Source organism: Leptonychotes weddellii, chromosome 1, assembly GCF_054177405.1.
Source record: "Leptonychotes weddellii isolate Sample4059 chromosome 1, ASM5417740v2, whole genome shotgun sequence".
NCBI classification, from domain to species: domain Eukaryota; kingdom Metazoa; phylum Chordata; class Mammalia; order Carnivora; family Phocidae; genus Leptonychotes; species Leptonychotes weddellii.
The window spans coordinates 87,325,121-87,347,340 of record NC_138369.1 but is presented as its reverse complement, the minus strand read 5'-3'; positions in this window follow the sequence as shown (position 1 = coordinate 87,347,340).

Here is a 22,220-nt window from a genome sequence, read left to right as displayed (position 1 = left end):
TTTTTTTTTTAAAGATTTTATTTATTTATTTGAGAGAGAGAGAATGAGAGACAGAGAGCACGAGAGGGAAGAGGGCAGAGGGAGAAGCAGACCCCCTGCTGAGCAGGGAGCCCGATGCGGGACTCGATCCCGGGACTCCAGGATCATGACCTGAGCCGAAGGCAGTCGCTTAACCAACTGAGCCACCCAGGCGCCCGACTTGAGTTCCTTTACACTGTAGGAAATTATCTTTACTTCCAACAAAAATTCTACTTATGTTTAGAAACTGGCATTTTTAACTAGAAGGGTCAACTCTTTACTCTTTATATTAGTACAAAATATACTGAAATAGAAAATACTAATTTGTAAGATTTTTAATTTATAAAAATCATGTTTTCATGTATAAAAACACTCATCTTCCAGTTAAGAATGTTTTTGATTAAATATTTTGGTATTCATTAAGGATAAATTTTGCAAATAGCAGTTAATCAAATATAATAATAGTTCTTGCTGCTTTATTTAGTCTTAGGAGGGTGTAACTCAAAGAGAAATACACTCTTGCTTCTGATATAATGGCCTTGGAAGAAGGGGAAAAGATTAGTGAAAAGCTGGTTTTGCTATAAAGGATTAAAGTTGGGACAACACTTTAAACACTTGAGCTCTGTCCATAGAGGTATGTAGACATATAGCCATGAGTAAACATTTCCATTAGGCTGACACACTGAAACCCAATCACACTATTCTAGCTCCACCGATGGGAGAGTGATGAGAATGAGGAAGACTGATACAGTTCACCCATAAGCTACAAATTCTTCCAGAGCAGAAGGCACAGACTCCTCTGAGAGTCTTCTTATGAATACCAAAGGTGCCACTGCTATGGTTCTGTGCCTTACTCACCTCTTAGTCTTTTTACTCTGAGCTCTTGGAATATGTATTAACTCTGTTCACATCAAACCTGAATGAAACTTAGCCCCTTTACTATTTTCCGTAAAAGACACAATCATACTCAACAGTGCTTGGATATAGAAGCCTTACTCTTGATTCCCAGTGTATAGTGTAGAATCATAGAGGCCCAGCACAGCTTCGGCCACATCAATACCATCAATCCTGATATCGCCTGCCTTCTAATGCCTACCTACTCCCTTCTAGTTATTCACCAGTCACCCATATGGAGCACCCTGGACAGTGTATCCCTGTTCTCAACTCTGCCTTTTTCTCATGAGGTCAGTCCTACTACACTACTTCCCCTTCTCCAATGCCCCAGACAGTTCTGCCTGTCTAAACCCCTCTGATATTTGGGTAAATGCCATTTTACCCATCTTACTTAATAACAATACACACCTTTTAATATATTATACCTGCTGGAAAACAACCATGAGCAGAGTGGTATGGTAACACAAAAGAAGCAACAATTCCTTCTTATGGACTGGGAAGACCCCAAGAGGTCTTCTAAGAGTATATTATTTTTGAACTGGTACTAAAATATTTAGCAGGATGCTTATATGTCTAGGAGATCTAACTGGTGAATAGAGGATAAAAGAGAGTGTTCTATAAATTAAAAAAAATAAAGCTTTCTAGATGTAAAGTGATCTTGAAAAATGAGACATTATGGCTCATTGTCTTAGGTTGATTTCCATGATAAACAGATTCTGAGCTGGAGAGTCACTGCAGAAGGTTTACTGGGGACAGCTCTTGGAAACAACACATCACTAAAGGGGGGAAGCCAGTCTGGGCAGAGGGAAAAGTTGAACTGTGATGTCTTTGGAGCAAACACCTCAGGAGATTTTCTGATGCTCCAGAGTTGGAGAGTCCCAGATCTGGGTAGCACACCATAGCATGTACCACACTCATTGTGGAATTCATGTATTCTTTAGTTATCAAGTTTCAGAGTAGATACCAGCTGTTCTCTTTTTGCACTGACTGAAGAAATTGGGACATTTAATGAAACTATGTACATCAGTAGAAGTGATGGTCAGTTTTACTAAGTACTAGAAAATTAATCATCCTCAAAAGAGTTTCTGCTAATTTTCCTGAGACATATAGGCATAAACAATGTTTAAATATTTTCTTGAAAAATAGCAAGTAAGAGAAGATCTTTTTACTCTGAGGACCATCTTTATCATCATACCGTCTTTGCCCTGGCTAACAGTTTTGGAAGCTTATGGTAGCTGGCTAAAGGATTTCAGACCCTCTGATTAGGCAGATTTGGGTTTGTTTACTCTTGCAAGGTAGAAAACATTGTCTAGATGACTTATTTGGAACTAAGTGACCTCAATTTTAATTTAACATGGTTAAATCTTAAGATAATTGAGTTAGTCCTCCTACGAAATAACAACTGCTAAATGTTTTTCCAATATGCATATTATATTTAACACAGTAAGGTCATAATTCTAAAATTATAAATAGACCTATAATGGATTTATTTATGATGTGACACTATCAAAAATTAATATTTCTAAATATCTTGTAGCACTACTTATTTTTTTATATCACCAAGCAGTAGATTGCTTTACATTACAGATTTTATACTACAGTGATTGCAATAATTAAACCCATTGAAGTCTGACTAAGTATAAGGTGTAAAGATGTATGAATAAACATAGTCTTGTCATCTTTGCTACATGAAGAATGCCATTCCCTTTATTTTTGAAGACTGGGACAGTTTATTAGGAATGTTTTCATTTTTAAATGTGTGTTTCTGATAAGCAGAAAAAGTAAAAGGGAGTCAACTGGTTGATTTGGAGTGGGAAAGTACTAATTATTCAAGAAAATTTGTACTACATATCTACATAAATTAGGTTGGCAAGAAAACTAGATAACTAGATAATCTACATAATCATTTCATTAAATAGTGATTAAAAATTTTGACTAAATTCAGGACTCACATTCATGATTAAAAACTGTGCAAACTAAGAACAGAATATAAGTTCCCCAATCTGATAAAAAATATCCAAAGAAATCCTACATCAAACATAATGCTCACCAGTTATATATTAAATGTGTCATTTAAGATGAAAGACAAGACATGGATGATCATTCTCTCTACTTTTAGTTGACATTATACTGGAAGTCCTAGTCAAGGCAATAATGGAAGAAAACAAAATAAAGACATGGGTCCTAGAAAAGAAATTACTCAAATTAAAAAGCTGATTTAGTAAGGTAGGGCTAAATATCAAGTGAATTGTTATATTCCAGCAGCAGATAATTAGAAAATAAAATTTTAAAAAATATTGTTCACAGTGTATCAACAAAGAAAAATGTAATGAAACATGTAAAACCTCTCTACGTTGAGGGCGCCTGGGTGGCTCAGTCGTTAAGCGTCTGCCTTCGGCTCAGGTAATGATCCCAGGGTCCTGGGATCGAGCCCTGCATCGGGCTCCCTGCTCCGCGGGAAGCCTGCTTCTCCCTCTCCCACTCCCCCTGCTTGTGGTCCTGCTCTCGCTATGTCTCTCTCTGTCAAATAAATAAATAAAATCTTAAAAAAAAAAAACAAAAACCTCTCTACGTTGAAAACGACAAAATGTTTCAGAGGGTAATTAAAGAAAACCTATGTAGGTAGGATGACAATTACAGGTTTATGAAGCAGAAGACTCAATAATGGTAAGAGGTTCTTTCTCTTTGTGTTAGTTTTCTAGGGTTGCCATAACAAAGTACCACAAACTGGGTGGTTTAAACAGGATGATTAGCTATAGGGGAAATATGTTCTATACCTCTCCCCTGGATTCTGCTGGCTTGCTGTCAATTTTTTTGTGTTCCTTGGCTGGTGTACATATCACCCTAATCTCTAATTTCATATCCCATGGTATTCTCCTCATATGTGTATCTGTGTCTGAATTTCCCCTTTTTATAAGGACACCAATCATATTTGAATTAGAAGCCCACTCTACCCAATATGGCCTTATCTAAATTAATTACATCTGCAATGGCCCTATTTTCAAATAAAGCCATATATTGAGGGTTAGAATGTCAATACATGAATTTTGGAGGACATAATTAAAGACATAATGTTCTATAAGTTTATCTAGTTTTAATACAATCCCAACAAAAATTCCTGGCTGATTTTTTTTTTTTTTTGTAGAAATGAACAACTAATTTTAAAACTTTTATCAGTTTTCCAGTATTTGGATGTGACTATCTAGAATGCTCATACAAACTGCCTTGAAGACTTACTATAAAAAATATATAATACTCAAGAAATGTGGTATTGGCTTAATTTTGTAGGAATAGATCAATGGTACAAACTAGAAGATCCAGAACTAGTCCAAGTATATAAGGTCATTCTATTTTTTAAAATAAAGTTACTAGGGTAATTCATTGGCAAAAAGGATGATATTTTCAATACATGATACTGAAACAACTAGCAATATATTTTTGAACAAAATTACTCTCAATCTTTTCCTTATACCATGCATGAAAATTAATTTTTGGATAACAGGCTTAAAAAATTAGTTAAATTAGAAAACTTCTAGAAGAAAACAGAACACATCTCCACAACCATTGGGTAGGAAATATTTTGTTAGGACACATAATTCTAAGCATAAAGTAAAAAAAATTCACACACATAAACACACATGCTACACAAAATGATATAATAAGTATTATTGAAATTAAAAACTGCTTTTCAAGAGACACTGATAATACCATGGTTATGGGTGACCCTAGTGTGTGAAACTCCATTGCAGTTAGCAGCCCAACCTTGAAAAGCTTTGTTCTTGTGTACCTGAGAGTAAAATAAAGAGTGTGTGTGGAGGAAGGAGCAAGAGATTTTCAAGGGCCTGTGAGACAATAACAAAAGATTCAATATTCATATCATCAGAGCGCCAGGAGTAAAGGAAAATGAGAGTAGGACAGAAACAGTATTTGAAGAAATAATGGCTAAAAACTTCACAAATGTGGTCAAAGCACAAGCCTATAGTTTCAGGAAGCTGGACAAGCACCAAAAGAGGATAAGCTTGAGAAAATACACAGCAATACAAAGGAAAACTAAAAGAACTTGTCATTAGCAGACCTACTACTAAAAACTGTCTAAAGGAAATTTTGGAGAGGAAATGACAGAAGAAATACTCATGGAACATCAGGAAGGAAGAAGGAAGAACAAAGTAGAAATATGGGTATGTACAATAGACTATACTTTTCCACATGCATTTTATAAATCATATTTGATGATTTAAACAAAAATTATAACACCAGTATAACATTACAGAAAGTGTTCTCTGAATATAATGGAACCAAAGTAAAAATCAAAACAGAAAGACAAAAGGAAAATGTCTAAACATGTGGAAATTAAACAACACACTTCTTTTTTTTAAAGATTTATTTATTTATTAGAGAGAGAGAGCAAGTAGAGGGGCAGAGGGGGAGGGAGAGAATCTCCTGCTGAGCACGGAGCCCAACATAGGGCTTGATCTCAGGACTCTGAGATCATGACTGGGCTGAAACCAAGAATCGGATGCTCAACTGATTGAGCCACCAAGGTGTCCCTAAACAACACACTACTGAACAATACACGTCAAAGAGTAAGTCTCAAAAGAAATTAAAATATACAGAAAACTTAATTAAATTAAAATAAAAATATCAAAATTTGTTACATATTATGAAAGCAGTTCTGTGAGGGGAACTCATAGCATTAAGTGCTTACATTAGAAGATAGGTAAGGTCTCAAATCAATTGATTTTCTGTATATTGCAATTCATTCTATGAATCTACTATTATCCTGATAACCCCCAAAATACAATAAAAAAGAACTCAGATCAATTTGTCTCATGAACTTTGATGCAAAAGTCCTCAACAAAATATTAGCATGCCAATCCAATAAGTATAAAAACAAATCATGAACAATGTATGCAAATCTGGTCCAACATTAAAAAAATCAATCAATATAATCTACCAAAAAGCAAGAAAGGAAGAAAAATGATATGATCATATAACTTGATGCAGAAAAAGTATTCAACAAAATCTAGCACCCATTCATGATAAAACAAAACAAAAGCTATTAACAGTTTACAAATAGAGAGAAATTACCTAAGGTTGATGAGAAATATCTACAAATGTGTACTCCCCACTCCCTACTGGAGCACACTTTTCATCTCAATCCATTCTGTGTCTCTCAGATTACAATCCCTAAAACCCCAAATAAATGCTTGTCTGCTTTACAGCATCTTCTTCTTCATCAGAAGTTTTCTTGGCAATCACAAAATATCAGGCATAAAAGCATAAAATTAAATAATATGTCACATTTAATTCAAATAATTACTTCAACATGATATAAAGTGCATTCCCTTTAATGACATTACTTGGAATAACTTAAAGCTTAAAAATCATTAGTGAATAACTATGACCACTTACCTTATTTGCTTAGCTGAATTTTGTTGTTTAAACAAGTCGTTTGCTTTTTAAAAGACTATATTTAGAAAATGCTAATCTGAATTAATCGGACAAAGATTGTTTGTATCTAATGTCTATTTAGTAAATTTAAATTTAAAACACAATAAAAAAGCTTGAGATATTTATTAAACACTAAAACTTCAGATGTTTCTATACCTACCCTTATCTTCACCATACAATAAGAATTTTCTGAGGTAAAGTAAGTTTAATTTGAAGATAGATGTTTTCAATCCTCACATTCATCAAAGTTCATAATATATTACTTCAAGAAATACTTAGTGAGTATGTGTTCTAAGAAAGAGTAACAGTGAAACTCTTAAGTAGCCTGGGGGATATAGGGAACAATCTCCGGATCCAGTCCGTATTAAATACACCACAAAAAAGAGTTGTAAAACCTTTTAAATTATAAATGCGCCTGCTGGGTCACTATTGTCTGTTCTCAGTTTACACACTGGAAAAATTATCATTACATAAAGCATGCCAGGGTGAAGTGAAGGACAGAGTGAGGAACTAGAATGTCAAATCTTTACTGTGTCTTTATGGCTGTCATTATTTACCCTGTGAAGTGTGTTCTCCTCTAGTAGCTTAAGCAAATGAATTGTGACACCTCCGCAATTATCATAGCTAATTGGTTTGTTTAAATTTCTTCATTTCTGGGTACAAGCACAAATCTTGGCATATAAGCACATTTGCCATATTATTTTTAGTAAAAAAAAGACAATAGTGAAAGCAGACCAATACTTGCTACTTTTTTGTTTTGACAAGATTGAGTTTGTTGTTCATATAGTTTAACAGGAGCATTTTTAGTATTTGTTATTTTGCACAGCAACCTGCTTGAGAGTACCAGTGTCTCCCTATATAAAACATAAATAAAATATACTCTGAGATCATAATTTTTTTGGACCGGGGCTAACCCAGGTCCGCATCAGAGCACCAGACTACTTCCCAACACTTCACTATAAAGTCATTGTAGATTTGATTCCTTCTGCATGAATATTTTTACGCCTGCCATTTTGCCTTTTTGTCTCCTACACTTCTCTTCTGAAACACACACACACACACACACACACATTCAATTGAATGAAAAGAATGTCTTTGATAGTGCCTGGGAAAGCATGTTCACAACCAGTTTTACTTAGGTACTGATGAATGGGCTTTGGGAAAACACAGTCTCTATTTTGAATCATTTTTACCTGATTATTACGCATTTTTTAGGGGACACTGTCCAAATCCCAATAGCAAATGAGCAGAACTTTGCTCAGCAAAGTTTAACTCCCAAATTAAAAAAATAAATGTGTATTTCCATATCTGGAAAAAGGAACTCTTAGTCTCAAAATGTTTCTGGAGGGCACTAACGGAAAATAAAATAGTTTAAATGCATAGTTAATCCCATTTGTGAGTCTGGACCTTCCTATTCTATTAAGTCACTAAATGACTTAATTCCCTTTCACATTCAATTTGCCAATCACACCCATCTCAGTATTTCAATGAAGATAAATTATAACTGTTGGTAATTAGTTAATTGGTAATTTGTTCATCTCCATATTGTAAGCTTTTTTCTCCCATTTGTTTATTACATTATTCTTTCCTTTTTTTATTTCTGAAGATGGAGAAACAAATTTAGAATAAATATCAGTCCCCAGATTCCCAGGTAACATAAAAGCCAAGCAGCTTTTACTGCTTAGGAAATTAGATTTAATTTAGAAGTGAGTGGGGAAAGGCAGGAGGACATGAAATAAGATCCATCTAAAGTAAAACATAAAACTGTAATCCTGAAATAGTGCAAGAGGAAGAGTGAAAGTCATCGGAGCAGAACACGTTTTGTAGTTAAAGGAATTATGCTCATTCTGACCCTTCCCTCCATAGTAGAGTGACCCTGGGCGAGTTAGTTTGCTTCTCCAAACTTCCACCTACATTTTACTAGCCAGGATTCTTAAATTCAAGCAATGAAATCACTTTGATAAGTTACAGAAGGATAAAAACCCATTCATTAGAGGATATTACACAGTCAGTCTACACACAGGAGGATTAGGGAATCAGATCTGGAGACTTCGGGGCAAGGACGAATGTCCGTATCACACTTCGTCAGCTGCCGTAGGAAAGCCCACACTGCTGCTTCTGCAGGGCACAGACAACACCACTCACACCAGGGCTGCCCTGCATCACACACCAGAATCTCCACCGTGGAGGCAACTTAAAGTGTGGCACATCCTTTACCTCTTAATCAGGTAATAGTTCTTTCAGGACTCTCCCTCCTCACACAACTTTTCCAAATCAAGATCTTAAGCACTTGTCTCATTGTTCAGCCTTGGTTATGTACCTGTGCCCTGTGTTCAAAAAAGCTTAGGAAAGAAGGAGTTCTAACTTCTTCCTTGACTTGTAGGACATAATATAAATATCTTAATATGGGATGGAGGAGGGTTCAAAAATTCTAGGTGGCCACAAAATTCTATAAATACACAGTATTGTCTCCTCGATGTCAATATATAATCTTTTCCATTCTTAAATTTTCAGAGAGGCATAATGTGACTCTCCTTTAAGACAAACAAACAAATAAAAACCATTAGGGGCACCAGGCTGGTTCAGTTGGTAGAGCCTTCGAATCTTGATCTCAGGGTTATAAGTTTGAGCCCCACATTGGATATAGAGATTACTTAAAAATAAAAAGTCTTTTAAACAACAACAACAACAAAAACCCAATATGCTCACCTCCTGAAAAGGTTGAAAACACTAGTTCTAGTAGTCAGTGTGTACTGTACCTAGTCCAAGATATCCTCCCCTACCTTCCCTCCTCAAAAGCCCATCTTGATAGTCTGTAACCTATCATAAAGTGCAAAGTAAATTTCCAGATTTTCACCTTACATAAAATAGCACAGAAAATGTTAAAAGGATAAGAATCAGTTAAAATATTATATGTAGATATGTACAGTTATATGTATAACTGTATGGATGATAGAATAAATGTATGTTTAGATGTTGGAGTCCTCATTATTGCAAATGGTCCTGAGATGATAGTCTCTATATGAACTTATTTCTCCCCTGTTTACTCTGTGTTCCCTTTGCCTGCAGCCAGAACTTCAGCTTGTTCAGAACTTTTACCTGGCGCCATAGCCCAAACATTAATCCCATATTAAATTAATGCCTCAGTGATCTTGACTGTTGGAAGTTTGCTGTAGTCTTTTTAAAAAAGATTTTATTTATTTATTTGAGAGAGTGAGAGCAAGAGCAAGAGAGAGCATAAGCAAGGGGAGGGGCAGGGGGAGAAGCAGACGCCCCGCTGAGCAGGGAGCCTGATGCAGGACTCGATCCCAGGACCCTGAGATCATGACCTGAGCCGAAGGCAGCCGATTAACTGACTGAACCACCCAGGCACCCCTGTTGTAGTCTTTTCTTAATATTTACATGGAAGTACTCACAGATCCTGAAGAATACCCTAAATTCTGAACATACATCTCTCTGCAACCATTGGAAAACAATAACATTATTCCATAGGATTATCAGGTCAATCTGTCCATTTAGCACAGTCAACATTATAACTCTCTCTCTCTTTTTTTTTTTTTTTTTTTTTTTTTGCTCTATTCTTCTATACCACAGGAGTCCATGAATGGCAACTTTTTAGCCATTTTGGCTTCCAACTTAATGGAATCAATGTTTTTTCACTATGTAGAGATATTCCTTTCTTGGATTCTGTGACAGAAACCCTGCTACATATTTACCCCATTGCTTTCTCTTTCAAGGCCCAGAGGAAAATTCTTCTCATCTTTTTTGTAGTTTGGTTGGGGCCATGTGACTGATGTTTGGTTCAAGTAACATTGTCATCGGGATTGGCATTAGCAGTCTCCAGGTAGGGTCCTTAAAGGGATCCTATGGGACCTGTAGTCCTCTCTCCCTTTTGCAAGGAGTTGGATGCTTCATGTTCTAGTTTTAGTTAATAGATGGGAAACACTGCCCTATCTGCATCAGACTGTGATGAGTGTATATGAAAGAAATCGTTTTTGTCATACCGAATAGATTTATTATTATTTTTTTTTTACCACAGTATAACCTGTCTTATCCTTACTTTTGTGGTACTAAGACTTCTCACCCAGCAGAATTCAAAAGCATAAGGATGAAACGGAGTTTCTGAATGGACAAACAACTGACATTCCAATTTTCACCCCTTTGTTCCTGGACCCACAAACTTCGGCTATAAAAAGAAAAAGAGTAATATGTTGTTCATTAGTTATTGTTCTCCCAGTAGGATGGGGAAGGGGGTATTCCTTTTGTTGTTTTCTTTTCATTGAGATAAAAAGTAATAATCTAACTCAACCCTGACAGCTCAATCTCTGATACGTTTTTAATGCTAAGAAAATTAAAGTTAATGCTGGAGCTAGAGAAGAAGAAAGTAACCTGAAATGACTTATGTAAATGTTTAAACTTATATTCTAAGATTGTGATAAATGTATTAGAGAAAGTGATGGCTTGATAGAGAAAGAATTAAAGCATTTGAGTTCAGTCTAACACCATCCAATGCCAGTTGTATGATTGCCCCTGGATGTTATTTAAATTCCCCAGAATTCAACCATCTTATTTGTAAAATAGTCTTAATGCTAACAAATACTATAAACATTAAGTGGTTCACTTACTTAAAAATTATTATTTAATATACCAGATAAATGTTGAATCTTAACACAAATATTACCAATTTTGCTGTGTTTCTACATTAAATAATATATCTTGGACATATAATGAACTTTTCTTCTCTTCCTTGACCCTAGTATTCTTTGTGAGTAATATATTGACACATCCACTGATAGCCAAACATGCAACTAATGTTTCAGAAATTCAGAAATCCTGTTTCTTCATCTGTAATGCAAGGGCAATAAATTGTGACATAAGTCAGAAAAAGAATCTGATTAAACAAATTATTATTTTCAACATGTTTTAGAGGCTGGTACTTAAATTAGCAGAGACACGTGCAGTGAAGATGAATGAAAAGTATTTTGTAATTAAAGTTTAAAACACCTTTCTCCCAGTAGGTGCAAAGGATAATGGAGGAGGTGAAAGATTGTGCAGTGAATAGCCATCCTCTAGGTACGTATACCTTGGGATCAGCATGCGGTCCTCTCTGTCCCAACTCTCTCCCTTTAAGCCACCTAAAATTCCTGTCAGCTTCAACTTCATAATATATTTTTAATCTGACACTTCTCTTCATCTCAGACTGTTACCTGTGCAGTCTTCCTAATTTCTTGCTTGGATCTGCAATTGATGATATTTTTCCCTCCCATTTGCATTAAGACATATTTGAAGTACACTAAACTGCACATATTTAAAGTGTATAATTTGATAAGTTTGGACATAAGTATATAACCATGAAACCACCACTTCAGTCAAGATGATGAACATGTCCATCACCTCCCCAAATGTTTTCATGCACTTTATAATCATTCTTCCTTTTCACCATCCCCAAGCAAAGAGATCTGTTTTATGACACTGAAAGTTGAGTTTTCTGTATATAAAATCATACCTTATCTATTCTTTTTTTTTTCTGGCTTTCACTTGACATAATTATTTTGAAATTCATCATCTGTTGCCTACAAATATTTCATTATATGGATATACTATAATTTGTTTCTCCATTCACTTGTTGGTGGATATTTGATTATTTCTTGTGTTTTGGCTATTACAATTAAAGCTACCATGAATATTTGTATATGACGTTTACATGGATTTATGTTTTCTCTTCTCTTTGCTAAATGCCAACATTTGATAGTCTTAATTTTAGCCATTGTAAGGAGTTTAGACTACGGACTAATGATGTTGAGCACCTTTTCATGAGTTTGTCATTCACAGATCACCATTTGCTATATTTGGTCACACTTCTGCCCCTTTTTTTAAAAAGATTTATTTATTTATTTATTATTTATGTATGTATTTATTTATTTGAGAGAGAGAGGGAAGGGGCAAAGGGGAAGGGAGAGGGACAAGCAGACTCAGTGCTGAGCATGGAGCCTGATGCAGGGCTTGATATCAAGACTCTTGAAATCATGACCTGAGCTGAAATCAAGAGTCAGATGCTTAACCAACTGAGCCACCCAGGTGCCCCCTCTGCCCAGTTTTAAATGGAGTTTTGTCTTGTGTTGAGTTGTGAGACTTCTTGACTTCTTGACAGAGTCTTTCATCTGACATAATTGTGACAAATATTTTCTACTAGTCTGTGGTGCAGTAGACTCTTAACTGGTCTTCCTGGTTTACTATTTCATGTTCTCAAAATATTAATAATTTGAGATTCAGATTGGTCTCTTGCTTAAGAGCCTCAGAATTTTTCACTTTGCCTTAGAATAACATCCAGCCTCCTCACCATTATCTCAAGGCATTATGTAATCTTCTGCTGCCATTTTTCTGGTCTCTGATCCCCCGACTGTCTTCCTCACTCCTGCCTCCACCCACCCGATCTCCTTTCTGTACCTGGCAAACCAGACTAGTTCCCACCACTGCTATTCTCTCTGCTTGAAACCCTCAGCCCAAAACATTTTCTGACTATTCCTTCTTGTTGTTCAGGCATCTGTTTGAATGTGAGGTCTTCTCTAGTTCTAAATTAAGCCCAAACATCCAGTCACTCTGTTTTATTGGTTCATACAACTCATCAAACTCTGGTATTACCTTATCCATTTTTAAACTTCTGTTTTTTGCCTGCCCCAAATAGAATGTAAACTTCATATAAATCAGGACCATTTCTGCAATGTTTACCACATATCTTTAACACCTTAAACAATACTCAGTATAGAAGGAACTCAATAAACATTTTCTAAGTGAATGAAAATTAATGTCCCGCTGAGTACAAGTCAGCAGTGTGTTGGAGCTGGCTCAGCTTGACTCAGGGAGCCCATCGTGTGCATCTCTCCCACACTGTCCATCAGTGACTGACTTCACATTGTTAGCTTGAAGCAGGTCATGGTAGAAATATTTACTCCATGGGAAATCAATAAGTGCCACAAATCAGGATTTTTTTCTTTCTTTCTTTCTCTTTTCTTGTCAAGTTAGTTATTAAACATTTATCAGTATACCCCAGGTTATAGTTATTCTATTGCATAGTTGTTAACTAATCTTTGATGAGTTCTATTTTGACTGGCAGGGGGTGCTGGTTTTGATATTCAGGGCTTAGACTTTGCCACAGTGATAGTAGGATGAGAGGGCTGCGTAGCTAGTGAACATTCTTCGTGTGTCAACCTTATTGTAGGCTTACTTTTAGTCCTCCAGAATTTCCTTGCTTTGCAGGGCAGAGCATATCTTTTCAGGTCTCAGTGCCCACACTCATTGCTTTAGCCTATGGGTAAATGCCACTGTTGACTGCTGCCTAACCGAGGCATGGTATGGGTTCCTTGGCTCAGGTTCCAGAATGCAGTGTTCAGCTGATCACATGATGACTGCCCCAGGGTCCCCCTGCCTTTTGCTTTCCATTACTTGGCTGAGAGAATAGCTTTCTTCTACCTCCCAAACAATTCTCTCCCTTGCATATTTTCAGCTATGGCTTACTCTTATCTTTTCTTCCATCAGTCCTATTGTTTCTGAATCCTGTAGCTTACAAATTCCTCATGATTTTTATTCAGTGCATCACATTGTTAATTTATATACTTTTAAATTAAAGTTGTTAATTTAAGGGATTGGGGCAGGATAGAAGGTACATATCTCTGGGTAGTGGGGATATGATCCCGTGGTATAACATGATAATTTAAATGTGAGAATGAATGGATTAGTCAATGACATGTAATACTTATAGTATATAATACTGTTGTATTACTTAATAAGAAACTAATAATCTCTCAGTGGAAAGAGCATAGGTTAGCCGAGCTGACTAGATTTTATGCTCTCTAATTTCTGTGCTCTCTTTTCTACAACTAAAAAGTAGCTCATATAAGATACAAGAACAAAACAATCAGCTTAAATTATTTAATATCTTTATTTCCTTAAAGTTGTTTTTTTTAATAATAAAAATGGTAGATATGAACTTAAATCTCTTGCTCTTTACCTGCCAATGACAAGGAGAAGCAAGGAAAAAATGATAAAGCCTTGCTTAGTGAACCAGAGTAAAAAGAAACCATTCAGTTGTTTAGCTTATATTACCAAGTGTAAACTATGGTCCTTTATAATTATCAACCTATTTCATTTTAGTGTACATGATGAATGTGCCTAATCATTCACTTTGATAGCACTGTTGACAAGTGTTTTTTTGTGAATAATGCATTAAGTTGAATGAGAAACATATATATATATTTAATTTCAGGTTTGTGGATCAAGATTATATACACAAGATTATATATGGACCAGTGGCTAGGGACATGAATAATAGCAGCTGAGATATTTTTGTGATTGGAAATATAGGAAAGTGTATATTATTTTAAATTGAAATAAAAGTAACTGTATATGTGCACAATCAATTATGAGGTAATAAACAAGAAATAGTAGGGCAGGTTTGGTAAATATGCCTGTAATTAAGTACAATTTCAAATTATAAATTCTTTATAATTATGTAATATATTATGAATATATTCTTTTTATATATCCACTTTATATTTATCAATTAGTTTTATTAAAAAGTTATGCTCATTAAAGAGAATTTAGAAAAAAAAAATAAATATCCATAGTCCCTCAACAGATTAAGAAAAAAGCAAAAAATCATGAATATTTTAACAAGTTCTCTTTTGTACTTCTTTCCTAAACACACATAGTGATTTTTCTGTTTTTTTTTAAATTTCTGTCAATAAAATTGGCATCAAATTAGAGCCCTAAATATCATGGTGAATTCTGTCCAGTGGAACAGCTTTTTCCAGAGGACTGCATGGGTTCTAATACACAGTTATTTCTCTAGTGAAAGATACCAAATTAAAATGAAATAGTTTACTTTTATTATTCTTCAGGCAGTTGGATCTTCGGTCTCTCTTATGAGCGTACTGTGTGTCAAATTTCATCATGCATAATTTGGTTAAATGATGATTCTTCTCAAGACTCTTAACCAGTTAAATCTCCTGAATATCTATCTATTTACCTCCTGTATATCTTCAAATAATTTTTCCCTTTTCTAAAATCATGAATTTATCACTGTGAATCTGATATAAAATTTCTAATGCTACACTAATGAAAGACAAATTGTGCATAAAGAATTGTTGATCACAAACTAAAAGCAATGCAGTTTTAAAGGTTGTCATTCAGAGCAGTGTTGATGATTCTTCATGTTCTTCTAAAATTTGGTTTTTGTATATAATTTTTTTTTACTTGATTTTTGTCTTCACCCTTGACACTAAAAAAAAAAAAAAAAGATGAATTTCTTACATGTCAGAGTGTTTAAATAACTTCATAAAGATCATTCAGCCAGAAAGTAATAGAAACTTATATTCAAACTTGGATCAGCTGCTCTAACTTCCTTAAGTAACTGAATTATTTAGTGAAAAAATATAGAAATATATCAGAACTGTTTTATTGCTCTTTTAAAAAGTTTGTATAAAGAATTCAAGGTTCTTTTGTTTGTTTGTTCGACCATGTGGACATTTAATTTTACCAAATTCTTCAAAATCTGTTAATTCTGTTACCAAAAAGAAGGTAGTGCTTGATTATAGATTCATATACAAGTGATTCATCTTTCAGTGATGAATTTAGATTCAGTGTAGCAATGCTTTAATGACTTTTTTTATAAAATATAATTGGACTAAATAATAAAACATTAAATCTGGAGGCTCAGCTGTTAAATTTTTAACACTAGCATGCTCATTTAAAAGTACTTTGAATAATAGTTTGAAGAAATATGAATATTTGAGTTGAGCCAGGCAGTATTTTATTCTAATCCTATAAGCTTTACACCGACTTCTAAAATTAAGAATTTTTCCTTAGTGAAGATAAGTAGACTGATAGCATAAATGTGTCTGTTTGAGTCAGATACTCTCTAGGCTCCTGTGAATTTCTGACTCAGTTGCTCCATCTTTGGTGATGCCACAAAATTTGGGCATTATATAAATAATGTTTCTGGGCGCCTGGGTGGCTCAGTCGTTAAGCGTCTGCCTTCGGCTCAGGTCATGATCCCAGGGTCCTGAGATTGAGCCCTGCATCGGGCTCCCTGCTCCGCGGGAAGCCTGCTTCTCCCTCTCCCACTCCCCCTGCTTGTGTTCCCTCTCTAGCTGTGTCTCTGTCAAATAAATAAATAAAATCTTTAAAAAAATAAATAAAAATAAATAAATAAATAATGTTTCTTATATTTAACTATTATTGCCCCTTATTTGCCTACTTACAGTGATTAAAGTTATATATTAAATTCAAAAGGATATAACTGAAAAGGATGTAAGTCAGAGAAAATTTGAGTAACTAAACTTTTAAACTGTTCTTTCATAAGCTTGTGCCATTATGCTTCTGAAGTTACTGAGACTCAAAACTGCAGGATGATTCTGGGACAACTTCTAGATATAATTGTGTTTTCTAATTAGGAGAACATTTTCCTTCTCCTGTTTTGTCTTTTACTCCAGTTCATGATAACCAATGCCACCTGCTTATTCAATTCTCTTTCATGTCTTTTCTAGAACAAATTGTATTTATGCCATGGAATCGCTGAGTCATACAGCTGATCGTAATACTTGCTTTGTGTGTGTAGCTATTAGGAAGCTCTGATCTTAATTTGCTCTTTATGAAATATATTATCTACAATGTAATCTCTCTCCTCAACTTTTATGTTCCTCTCTGATTTTCTCACATTAGTGTTCACATTCTTATACTGTGTGTGACTTTGTCAGGTGCCTGTAAGACTCTTTAGTCAGCAAATCTTTGTTTAGATAAATAAATTGCAGTGTCTTCTCAGACTTGCTCGCTGATAGGTCTATGATGAAAATTCTGAAAAGTTATGCTAGCATTTAATGCACTAAAAAATGAGATGGTTAAAATTTTCCTATAAGGAAAGGCATTATTTAGGAATACTGACTGTTTAGGAATAGATGACTTTTATTTCTGGCTGTGCAACCAAAAGAACCAAGCATCTTTTAGATAGGAATTAGGCTTCTACTGACCATAATTGGTTATATGCAGTTGTGAAAATCACTTGGGGTTCCACTGATATTAAGTCTGAATCTATGGCAGGTTGCTATGTATTCCCAACAGATCTCCATGTGAAGGAGTGTATTATTTTCCACCAAACTGCTTTTTTATTTTGAAGTGAGATTTATAATCAGAATTTTAAAAATCCTTATCCCTTAGCCTGGCTTTGTGGTTCCATCTAATCTTCACCAGAACACTGACTCAAGAAACCTAGGTTCTAGTCCCACTTTTGCCATTAATTAATTTTTGAAGCAAATACTTAGTTTGAAAGAACCTCAGTTTTCTTCTTCTATAAAGCTAGGGGCTTGGATTGGACAATTTCATATGTCAGTTCCATCTCTTAAAATCCCATGATTCTGCTTCTTTTCATATTTTACAAATATTTCATATGTATTCAGGGAATATGATCAATACGTATTATTATAGTGAATAAATGTTTAGTTTCTCTTTTCCAAGTTAGTGATTCACTGTCAATATAGTTATAATAAGCCAAGTTAATTTTACCTTTCTCTTACTCAGTTCTTGTCTCACAGAAGAAAAACTGTATAGACGTGAAATTTTAGGAATTAGGAATAGGGGTGCCCAGGTGGGTCAGTTGGTTAAGAGTCTGACTCTTGATTTTGGCTCGGGTCATGATCTCAGGGTGATGAAATGGAACTCTGCACTGGGCTTCATGTTGAGTGTGGAGCCTGCTTAAGATTCTCCCTCTCCTTCTGCCCCTCCCCACCCCCACTCTCTCTCTGTTTCTTAAAAACAAAAACAAAAGAAAGAAGGAAGGAATAATTCACATCACAAGACTATGTATTTTCAAGAAGACAAAATAAAGCATGAGCTCTTATTTTCTTTCAACAATGAGCTGTTATTCTATATAGAATCCCATATTCCAGTATATCTTACACAATATACATTTAAAACATACTCTATTAAGTTGTATTGTAAGGTCTCCATTGACTTTACAATTATAAATTTAAATGAACAGTCTATATAACTTCAAAACATTGCTGAAATTCAGAAAAATTATTTAAACTTTATAATTTGATTTTAATTCCAAATAATGTTTCATATCACTTGCAGTTATTTCAATTTGTCATATTTCACAGACCTACTCAGGTAGTGATATAATGTGGTGACTCTATCCATTTAGTTATTTGCAGTCATTGTCTCATCTAAATTTACTGCATAGACTTAGCAAAATTACTTTCCAGTACTTCAGCACTATTTATAATTCTATTTCATAATGTTGCATGATTTTTATATTTCAGTGAAATAACTGGTCAGGTAAAGTTTTGACATGGTACCTGAAAACAAGGGCATCCCACCACTATTACATCCTTGATATTGAAATTTAGGGCTTAGGATAAAAGATCCAAAATGAGACAGATTTATGTGGAAAAGACAATTATAGAATTTCCTGGTAGCAGTGTGGCTTAATAGGTAAGAGCAGAGATTTTGGAATTGGATGAATATAGGTTTAAACCAGTTTTAACCACTTACCTAATTTAAGTTGCCTAACTTAAATATTAATGCTTTTATCTGCACAATAATAAAAATAATTACCATCTCACCTAATAATAAATTGCATTATGTAAGATGATTAGCAGAATACCTGGTAAATGGTAAGTGGTCAGTACATCAGAATTGTTATGGGATTATTACTATTTTTGGTGCTTGGAGTCCTGAAGACAGAGAGAATTTGCTTTACTCTGGTTCCTGGTGAATTTTCTTAAAGCTTGAAGATAATGTTTTAATAGATACTTGCCAAAGTAAAAGTTCTTCACTATAGAGCTTTTACTAGAAACTAGGAGAAACACGGATATCATAATGAGATAGCTAAAATCCAGTCCAGCATAGCCTAGGCCAGCAGCCTGCACAAAGGAAAGAAAGAGGGTAATGTCTGGGTCTTTAATTATCTGACTGTAGTGTCTCTTCTTCTGTCAGACCCTGGATTGACAATTAACCCCAAAACATTCATTTCACTGTCCTAACAAAGTAAGCCCAACAAATTATTTGCCATTAAATTGTTGCTTAATTACAGGACTTCAAATTATCAGTCATTATCAGCAAAATGTTCCATTCACTGGACAGAGTACTTTGCTTCCTTTGGCATGGTAATTTATATGTATGTTTAATTGCTTTGGTAGATGTTTGCCCACAATAAATATCCTCGCTCCAAACATTATTAAGAGGGATGAATATCATAACTTTTCCTGATGCCCATTTGCGCTTACAGATCTTCCTCAACTTATGATGTGGTTACCTTCTGATAAACCTATTGTAAATTGAATCTTCTAAGTTGAAAATGCATTTAATAGCTTAGGCCAACCTACCTTAAATGTGCTCAGAACACTTACATTAACCTACAGTTGTGCAAAATCATCGAACACAAAGCCTAGATTATAATAAAGTGTTGGATATCGCATGTGATTTATTGAAAACTGTACTGAAAGTGAAAAACAGTATGACTGTGTGGGTACAGAATGATGTAAGTATAGTGGTTGCTCACCCTCGTGATAGTGTGGTTACCTGGGAGCTGTGGCGGCTGCTACCCTTGCCCAGCATCACGAGAGACCATCTACTGCATGTCACTAGGCCAAAACAAGATCGAAATGCCAAGGACGGTTTCTACTGAATGTTTATTACTTTCACATCATCATAAAGTCAAAAAATTCTAAGTTCAATCATCGTAAGTCAGGGACCATCTTATTTTCCTTCTGGTTTAACCTTCATCCCTGAACTTTTAAAAATGTTATTTCTGGGGCGCCTGGGTGGCTCAGTCATTGGGCATCTGCCTTCGGCTCAGGTCATGATCCCAGAGTCCTGGGATCGAGCCCCGCATGGGGCTCCCTGCTCTGCGGGAAGCCTGCTTCTCCCTCTCCCACACCCCCCACTTGTGTTCCCTCTCTCGCTGTGTCTCTCTCTGTCAAATAAATAAATAAAATCTTAAAAAAAAATGTTCTTTCTACTTATTTTCTGAGACCTATTAAATTTCTGTGTTTCCATGGTCTACCTATCTCATGTAGGAACTTTTATGATACTAATTTTTGTTCTTCTATTCCAACTTCTAGCATTTTCCTCATATCTTTCAGCTCATTTATTATATAGTCTTCCTTTGTTTTGGTCATTGTTTTCTGATATGCCTTTATTTTCTGTAAATAATTTTTTAGATACTCATTTTCCTCCATTATCCTCTTTTTCTTACAGTATATTCTTATGAGGGCCAAAAAACTCCCTTAGAGGATGGAGTGAACTAGCAACATGGTTCTAGTTCTTCCTCTTCTTAACCAAGACCTCTCCAGTACTTTCTGATTTATAGGGCTGTATTTGTCAGTGTTCTCCAGAGGATGGTATGAGTTGAGGCTGGAGGAATAGACAGAAGCCAGGCTGCTTGGCTCTATTGGTCCTAAGACAACTAGATGTTTTCCCAAGTACAGTGAGGTGTTTTGGGAGATTTTCAGGCAGGTCAGTGACATCATTCAGTTTAAAATTTACTCTTGATGTTACATATATTTAGGAATATATTTTTTACATGCATATATTAGGAATGTTTAACCTGATAGTGCCCAAAAGAAGGGAGGAAAAAATGCCAAGAGTAGAACACCAATTTTGAGGGATCTCGAGAAAATGGTGGTAGCCTGACATTAGAAAACCTCAGTCCAAATCTCAGCAGGAACGGCTTTTTGAAAATGCCCAAAATGGTTCTGCAATGCTTCAGACTCAAAGACATATGATGCAAAGAACTGGTGGGTGTCCTGGAGCAATGGGACTGGTTTGTGGAATGCTAATCAGCACCTCCACAAGGGATAACCCACTCCACCACTACGCATATGTCAATATCCCCTTTCCTCTCCACTCTCCTCATTTCCTTTCTTTTTGCTAAATTGAACTATGACAAGCTAGAGGTTCTTGCTGTGGAGAGAACTTTCAGCCAAATAGACATGGTGGAACTGGAGAGAGGATTTTAACTAGGAAGAGCAGGGATTCTTGAATCTCAAAGATGAGTTGTTTCATACTTTGTCCTTGGCATTCTCTGTGACTTCCTCCTCATCATCAGATACATCTTAAAGGAGATAGGAAGAAGTATTAGAAATCTGAAAGGGAATCTCAATTACAAATGCAGCCATTTCATTGAATAGTTCTAAACTCAGTGGGTGGAAACATAAAACAAGCTTATTTCATCTGATCACAGCTGGGAAGATCCCTCTATTAAATTGTCCTGTGTGTCCCTTAACATTTTAAGGGGATCTTCTAATTTTTTGGTTGCACATTCCATTATTACTAATGCTGTCCTATCTGAAACTTCCATCTCATATCCAGCATATGCTCAAGCCCTCCCCATCCCCCATCGCAGATTAGGTTTCAGAGCAAGCTACTGGAAATTGAGGAATATATAATCTCTTTGCTTCTCTTCCATGTGCCAATCTTCTCTTGTATTTTTCTCTGTTTTTTGGCAAGGAAGAGGTATTTGGGAAATTAGGTACTGGTTGTTGAATTTAATTTAATTACTTGGGTATATAATTTCATTCTTCTGTTGGTGATGTTTCTCTGGCTATGGTGGCTGACTATTAATGATCTCTGTGAGCAGGTGACCAAATGTTTGCTCTACAGTGAAGTGTATCTATAAAAAATGGGAACCATGTGAGAGGCTACTCTAGTGAAGAGATCTGTCTCAATCTGACACAGTACATTGACTTTTGTTTCTGGAGTCTTTCATCTACTGGTCATCATTTTTGATGCCAACAAATTACTTTGAGTTGGCTAGTGTCCTTGACATCCACTTAACCCACAGGAAATCCTGGCCATCTCTA